Here is an 8,502-nt window from a genome sequence, read left to right on the forward strand (position 1 = left end):
ATGTGAAGACAACATTTCTCCATGGCGACCTTGATGAGGAATTATTTATGCATCAGCCGGAAGGGTTCATTAAAAAGGGGCAGGAACACCTTTATTGCAGATTGAAACGCAGTTTGTATGGGCTTAAGCAAGCCCCCCGGCAATGGTATCTTAAATTTGACAAATTCATGATTGATCACAAGTTTACTCGCAGCGAGTTTGATCCTTGTATTTATTACAAGAAGCTTCCTAATGGCGAATTTGTCATTCTTCTCCTTCATGTGGATGATATGCTCGTAGCCGACACAAGCATGAGGATTGTGAGTGAACTTAAGACTCATTTAGCAAAGGAATTCGCCATGAAAGGTTTAGGGGCAGCAAAGAAGATCTTAGGAATGACTATTTTTCAGGATAGAAAAAAGAGAGAACTCAAACTATCTCAGCAAGACTACATTAAAAATGTCTTGGATAGATTTGGTATGGCGGATGCTAAATCTGTTTGTGTACCTTTAGCCTCTCATTTTTAGTTGTCTTCTCATTTGTGTCATAAAACACAAGAAGATAAGGAGTTTATGGATAAAATTTCATACAAATCTATAGTTGGAAGCCTCATGTATGCTATGGTATCTACTCGACCAAAAATTGCTCATGTCATGGGATTGGTGAGCAAATTTATGGCCAATCTGGGCAAATCACATTGGGAGGCAGTTAAGTATATCTTGAGCTATCTCAAAGGTACTTCTGATTTTTGTTTATGGTTTGGAAAGGACAAGGCAGTTTTGCAAGGGTTTACCGATTCAGATTTTGCCGGTGACTTAGACAAAAGAAAGTCTACTTCTGGTTATGCTTTCACATTTGCTAGGGTAGTGATTAGTTGGGCTTCAAAATTGCAACATACAGTTGCCCAATCAACTGCGGAAGTAGAATACATAGCTCTTTCTGAGGGAGCAAAAGAGATGGTATGGCTGCAACTCTTGTTCAGCGAGTTGGGTTTGAAGCAATTAGATTTTGCTTTGTTTTGTGATAATAGCAGTGCAATTTTTATGACTAAACATCAAACATCTCAGCTGAGGTCAAAACATGTTGATGTTCGCAGTCATTATGTTTGCCATATGGTTGAAGAAGGCAAGTTTCATGTAGACAAGATTCATACTGATCTGAATCCAGCTGATGTACTCACTAAAGTAGTTAAGCGGGAGAAGTTCGATTTCTATCGAGCTTCTCTCGACCTTTCCAATAACTGATAGCAGAACTAAGTGGGGGAATTTACTTGTTGCAGCAGTTCGTTGGCCTTCAATGGGAGATTGTTGGAAGTTGAAGTCCAACAGACTCCTTCCCTGTTTACCGCCAAAACTCTTGGCTATTCATATTCTTCTTGGAAGCTCTTTAAGAGTTGATTGTAATTCATTTTCTGAAGTTGATTGCCAGAGCTGATTGCAGCTATGTAGATGTAAACCAAATTGGTGAATAATATAGTGATTCCCTTGCTTCAAGTGTGGATGTAGGCAATTGCCGAACCACGATAAATTTGTGTGTTCTTGTTGTTTATGTTGTATATATTTAATTGTGTTTATCTGCTGTTTTCAATTCGATTTCTTCATCCTAACACAACCTTGCTATTCGGGCACCAGCTACCAACTCGCACAGCTCTGTAAATGGGCTTGCTTAATCTTTTTTGTTCTTGCCCTTTAACTCTAGTATCTTGAGCAGAACACACAGTGGAATCTGATTCTCCAGGATCAGAATGTCAGTTATTATGGGGTATGCAGTGTATTCAATAGTATTCAATCAATAAGACAGTGATCCGATTTTGTGTCAGTACCCAAAGCCCTAAATATTTTAAAGATAAAACAAGCATCCAAAGTGAGCATCCAAGCAAGACGCCTGTCTTGATACTCGATGTGATATTGCTAGCATTTTCTTACCGTGGGAACCAGAGCGAGAATTGGTCCTATCACTTGTTTTTACAATTCTTCTTTAGTCATGTCAAACATTTTCCGTGTAGCATGCAATTTATGAGGAAGCATTTCAGGATGAGCAACGTGATGAAGTAGGCCTAATGAAACCATTTGTGGAGCATAAGCGCTCTCCTTCACTTGGACAAGGAATTCGGGGACTTTATGAATCGACACCTCCTTAGATCTTCGGACGGAATTCAGATTTTGGTGTCGAAATCCATTTTCGACTTCCGCAATCCACTGGTCTTCCATGGGAGATTGGGATATAAATTGATTTTGATTTAATTTTCCTTGTTGCAAACAAATTCTCTTGCTACTTGCCTGGCGATGCAGATGACCCTTTTTTAAAGAGAAACGGATTCAGATTTTGAAGGACATTCAGTTGCAATGTCTCAGAAAAATTATAGAAATAGAGACGCATTCACGAGGAAACCACGGTGAGGAATCTTTAGTTGCTCGTACGTATATCCTCTAACTTACTAATCTTATGAAAGCTTCATGGAAATTGCAATTTCCAAGCTTCTCCTTTCTTCCCAGAAAGTACTTGGAGGATTCATGGAAATTGTATGGCATTAATTTTGAAAGTACTTGGAGGATTCATGAAAATTAATTTTGAAGCTTCTCCTGGCTTCCCATGAAGTATTTGCAGGATTCATGGAAATTACAGGGCATCAATTTTGAAGCTTCTCCCGGCTTCGCAGCAAGTACTTGTAGGATCCATTGAAATTGCACGGAAACGATTTTGAAGCTTCTCCTTGCTTCCCAGCAAGTACTCAGAGGATTCATGGAGCTTTTCCTTGCTGGGAAGCAAGTACTCGGAGGATCTCAATTTTGAAGTTCTTTTCCTTGCTTCCCAACATGTACTCGGAGGATTCATGGAGCTTCTCCTGGCTTCCCAGCAAGTATTTGGAGGATACATGGAAATTGCATGGCATCAATTTTGAAGCTTCTCTTTGCTTCCCAGCAAGTATTTGGAGGATACATGGAAATCGCATGGCATCAATTTTGAAGCTTCTCCTTGCTTCCCAGCAAGTACTCGGAGGATTCATGAAGCTTCTCTTGGCTTCCCAACAAGTATTCGGAAGATTCATGGAAAGTGTGGAGCATCAATTTTAAAACTTCTCCTGGCTTCGCAGCAAGTACTTGGAGGATTTATAGAAATTGCAGGCCATTAATTTTGAAGCTTCTCCTGGCTTCCCAGCAAGTACTTGGAGGATTCATGGAAATCCCAGGGCATCAATTTTGAAGCTTCTCCTGGCTCCTGGCTTCCCATGGCATCAATTTTGAGACATTGCAAGTGAATGTCCTTCAAAATCTAGATCTGTTTCTCCCTTATAAAAGGGTCATCTGAATCGATAGCAAGTAGCAGGAGAATTAAATTTGCAACCAGGGAAATTAAATCGAAATCAAATTAAATTCCAATCTCCCATGGCAGACCAGTTGATTATCAATGTTAAAAATGGGTTTGGGATCCACAATCTCGATTCCTTCTGAACATCTAAGAAGTTGTCGATTTACAAAGTCCCCGAATTCCCTGTTCAGCAGAATCAGAGCGCTTATTTTCCTCAAATAGTGCGATTACGCCCACTTCATAGATTGGGAAAACGGAAAGAGAAGTGATTGGGCCTATTCTCGCTCTGGTTCGGGAGAAAGAAGTGAAAAAATGCTAGCAGTAGCACATCCATTACCAAGATGAGTATCTTGCTTGGATGCTTGTTTTATCTTATAATATTTAGGGCTTTGGGTAGTACAAAATCTACTGATTCAGATCAGTTATTGCGACGGAGAAGTGGCTGATCTCCTCAAAACACTGAGCAAAGGCATAACTGAAAGCTACAACGATCCGTTTGCTAAGGTGAGAGAAGATACGGATAAACATTATCGCTGAATTCACAGACGACCACTTATCACTGGAGAACTGTTTCTGTTATTGCAGCATGCTTGCTTTTCTTCTTCGCCGCTGTGCAAACCATTTTCTCACTGCATCGTAAGCTTCTTGCAAATTAATCTCCTGCATTTGTTAATAAATGTTGGTATGAAATTGAGTTCTTCACTTTTATTTGATAGAATTGATATAAAGTGGGTATTAATGTTAATTGTGTTAAATGTTTAATCATGTCTGATTTTTCTTTTATTCTAACATGTTTGTAAGTATAAAGAGTTCTATGATAATGTTCACCATATGATTAGATCAACAAAAGGAATTTTTTTATTGGTAGCTAATCATTGTAGCCTCTATATGAATGAGATGAGCCTACAGTATTTTTTATGTTAGATTTTTTAATCATCATGGTGGAGAGGTCTAAATTGAGATCTTTGTGTTCTTTGTTGAAATTTATTTAGTTTAGATTTGACAAATACTAAACATAGTTCAATTTCCATGTGTTTTATTAGGCATTATTGATTGATGGGAATCATGAAAAAAACTCTATTGGAATATGCAATACTAATCTAAGAAATTAGAGATTTGTTATAGTATAGGTTTGTTAAATTCTAAACTTAGTTAAGAATCCAATGTGCTTTATTAAGCATTATTGATTAATGGGAATCTTGATAAGGAACTCTATTGGTATATGTAATACTAATCTCAAAATTAATATCTATGAGTTGTGGATTTCCTATGGAATGGGTATTGGAAAATAGTAATTTATTATATTTTTTTGGCATTAATCTCTTTTGTGGTTTTATTTTACAATATTTATGTATATAAATATATGTTAATGCTCTTTAAGAGATTAATATTAGGAGAACTACATGTGACTTTACCTTTCTTGGAAGTGGGAATGTGGGTAGTCCTTGAGAAATAGATGCCTATAGACTCAAGTAAATTGAGAGATGTAGTTCTAAGGTTTTGGGTGATTCATAAATGATCATCCCTCACTCATAAGAATTTTTCAACTTGATACTAAAATTTTCTTTAGATGGTTTTGAGCTCACCTTTTCAAATTAATATATCTTCACTATACATTGGGTTCAATAGAAGGTAATCCATCTTCATCAAACTTACCTTCTCTAAGGTTTGTCTAAAATATAGTTCAATTCTTTTGTGTATATTGATAACTTGAAACTTTAGTGCATGGATATATTTTTTACTATTTTTTATAAATATATATTTTAAATAAATTTGAAAAGTTATGTGTGCTGAAATATAATTGTTTCCAATTGATGCTACCTTTTTTTAATTATTTATCTAGATTAGAAAATAATTATATCAGTTTGACATAGATTCTTTTCTCTACTACATAACATGTTTTAAAAATATTTAAATAAATTTTAGTATTTTTCCTTGACAAGATAACCAATCTTATATTTTAGTGTTGATGACCTACTTTAAATAAATATAAAATATAAAATATAAAAAATCAATTAGAATATTAAAAGAATTATATTTTGGAAAATTCACTTATAGATCTACAAAAAAGGTATTTTTACATTTCAAAAAAAAAAATATTTATAAGAGTAGGAGCTGTTGAAACATCGAGTTTTTTTAAATTTCTAGTTCTGTTTGGTAATTAGACCTAAAGTGGTATAAAATATACATCTAGTAGACACTTCTAATTGGAAAAGTTTTTTTTAATACATAACTTAGCTATAATGAATCTGTATAGACCATATGTTTGACTAAAATTAATTTTTTAGTTAGAATTACTTAAATTCACTTATGCTAATAAGTTGGGCTCAAACATGACACGATTTTGTGCTTTTACCCTCAAGCATGATACATGTATTTCTATTTATTTTTACCTACTTTCATCCTTGATGAATATCATTAATGTTCATCTGAAAAAGAGGAGCTCCCTTGTTATTTATGAGGGGTTAATTCTTCTCATTATAAAACATGCTAAATCTCTTAAGATTAGGCCATACCTATCGACTGCTAAAAAGAACAATATCCACTATGCCTAGAATGTTCATTAGAATTATGCTAATTAGTCCACTAAGTTTGAATCATCTAATGAAGAGGATTTCCACCTGGGTACTTATAAAAAATGTAACAATGTCTTTCCTAAGTGAAAGGAGTATAATATTGAAAAGGAAATCTCACAAAAGGGGCACTCTGATTACATCGCATCTAATGAGTTCTTCCCTAACTTCCTTAGATCCGACTCTTCTAAGAAAAGAAAAGAACCTATTCCCTCATGATTCGTTTCTCAAAACAATAGATTTGAGAAGGCCATTGTGTTTTGTGGGAAAAGAAAATCTTGTTCTTGCTTCTAGCCCTCACTCAAGGCAACAAGGCTACCAAGAAGAAGAAACATAAGGGAAATGATAATAATTGTGTCCCATCAAGGCTTGATGAGGAACAAAAATATATGGACTTTCATGTAGAAATCACAATTGAAGTTGAAAAGGACATGGGATCCTCAGCGGTAGATACAAGGGATGGGAAAAAGTGGTGAAGGAAGCTATGGATGGACAAATCAATTTCTTCAAATAGGTGGTTGTCAAAATTTTTGGGTTGAAATAAAAAATCAATTACCTAAATTTGGGACAAAGTACTTTGAACACCTCCTCAGATAATATAGACAACCTACTAGACCTCAGTAAGAAGCTAGTGATGTATGTGAAGGCTATGAAGACTGACCATAAAGAAAAATCATCAACCTGGAGATGGAAATGAATAAGATTAATGAGAAGCTGAGAGCAGTTATTGTTATTAATAGGATAGTCATGTCAAACAACATGGAGGGTCTTTAGAGACTCAATGAAAATCTCAATCCCTTTATCTCTCCCCCTTGGATACTCATGCTTCCCCTCCATATTTTTTTGTGGTAAAGGTAAGGAGAAAGTTCCTAATTTTGAAGGTATTAATTAGGCCACTCTAGGACCATCAACTCGTACTCTCAGCAAGGACAAAGGTAAGCAAGTGAATGCCAATATTATGGAAGATTTAGCTGAGATTAATAGGAATGTTATTGATAATGGTTTTAAGTTATTTTAAATGTTGAACAATATTATGTAGTTTCTAGGTAATTTGACCCTGTTTTTTGTTGTTTTTCTACTACTGGCGTGTTGTGGCTTGGTGTCTTATTTGTCCATGTGACTAGATTTTTTGTTTGGGTTTTGAGTCCCTGTAAAACCCGTTTTACTCTAATAAAAAATACAATATTCTTTGCATTGAATATTATTACGAAAACATAATAGGCTCTCTAAATATAGAAAGACTTTGAATTTGAACAATTATATGTATCATTCAAATATGAATAAATATTATCACACTATCCTTTTTGAAATATTTTGAGTTTGAAAGAGATATAATTAATTAAAAATATAATCGAATAACATATGATTTGCTTGTATTTATGAATCCAAACAAGTATTGGCACAAGGTAAATTGGCTAGATAAGCATGCTGGTAAATTTTCATCGCAAGATCATAGCTAGTTTTGAAGATATTAAGGTTTCTATTTTTTGAGGGTGCAATGAAGGGTTTAAATATAATTTTTAGCAGTTTAGAACCTTCCAAAAACTGTAAAAGGTAGGCATAGCCGGTATATCATGTTACGAGGTCATAGATAACTTTGTGAGCTTTGTGACGTATCAAATTGTTCCTTAATGAAACACCCAATTCATATGTTATGGCCTCCGAAAGTTTGGACCCCTATAATAGGAAATATGAAATTGCATCAAACACATAAATGAGCTATAAAAGGGAGGGACATGTCTTGATATGTGTTTTAACATGTCATAGGGGATCTAGAATGGAGATTAGGTTGCCTCTACTTTATTGGGTGGTTTTATTCCATGGTTTTGTAATACCATTTGGTGGTTTATTGTATTGTATCTCCTATATATGAGGTGTGTGAGATAGAGGTTGTGTGTAAGAGTCTTATAGCGATTGAGTCACCTCAAGATCTCTGATTAGTGGTACTCCTATGAAGATATTTCTCTAAAAGTATATTGTAATATGTTCTTGATTGTTGAATAATATATTGAGATGCTTTTGGAGTGTGGATTTTTTCTCCCGAAAGGGTTTTGCCCACATAAATCACTATATTATGGTATGCATGTTATTATGTCTATTTTTGTTAAGTTTTTCTAACTATTGTAATAATCTATAAAATTTTATACATTACCCTCCTCTCCAGGTTAGTGAAGGAAGTTTTTTCGCTACTTAACTTCTTTACAAGTGGTATCAGAGCATGATCACCTTTGGTTTGAGTTTTGGGTTATTGGTTTTTATGAACTAATCTATATTTGAGTAGGAGCTTGTGCAGAAGACGCTTTTTTATCTTGTTGTAGGACTTTTTAGATGGAAAGTTCATTAGGGAGAATAGAGGTGGATAAATTTAATGAAATTATTTTTGAGATGTGGAATCTGAAGATGGAAGATCTGCTAATATATCAAGATCTATGGGATGATGTTGATACAAATGTCTCAAGATCTATAGAGCCTATTATGGTTGCTTAGTATGATGTTATGGACTGAAAAGAAAAGGGTTTAAATCAGATTGTGCTTGGCAAAATCTATTTTGGTCAATGTCTACAAACAAAACTTTGCACAGAAGCTATGGACTAAGCTTAGTGAAATATATATCAAATGAAATCTTTATTGAATCAGATTT

The sequence above is a fragment of the Cryptomeria japonica genome, chromosome 9, assembly GCF_030272615.1.
Source record: "Cryptomeria japonica chromosome 9, Sugi_1.0, whole genome shotgun sequence".
In the NCBI taxonomy this organism is placed as follows: domain Eukaryota; kingdom Viridiplantae; phylum Streptophyta; class Pinopsida; order Cupressales; family Cupressaceae; genus Cryptomeria; species Cryptomeria japonica.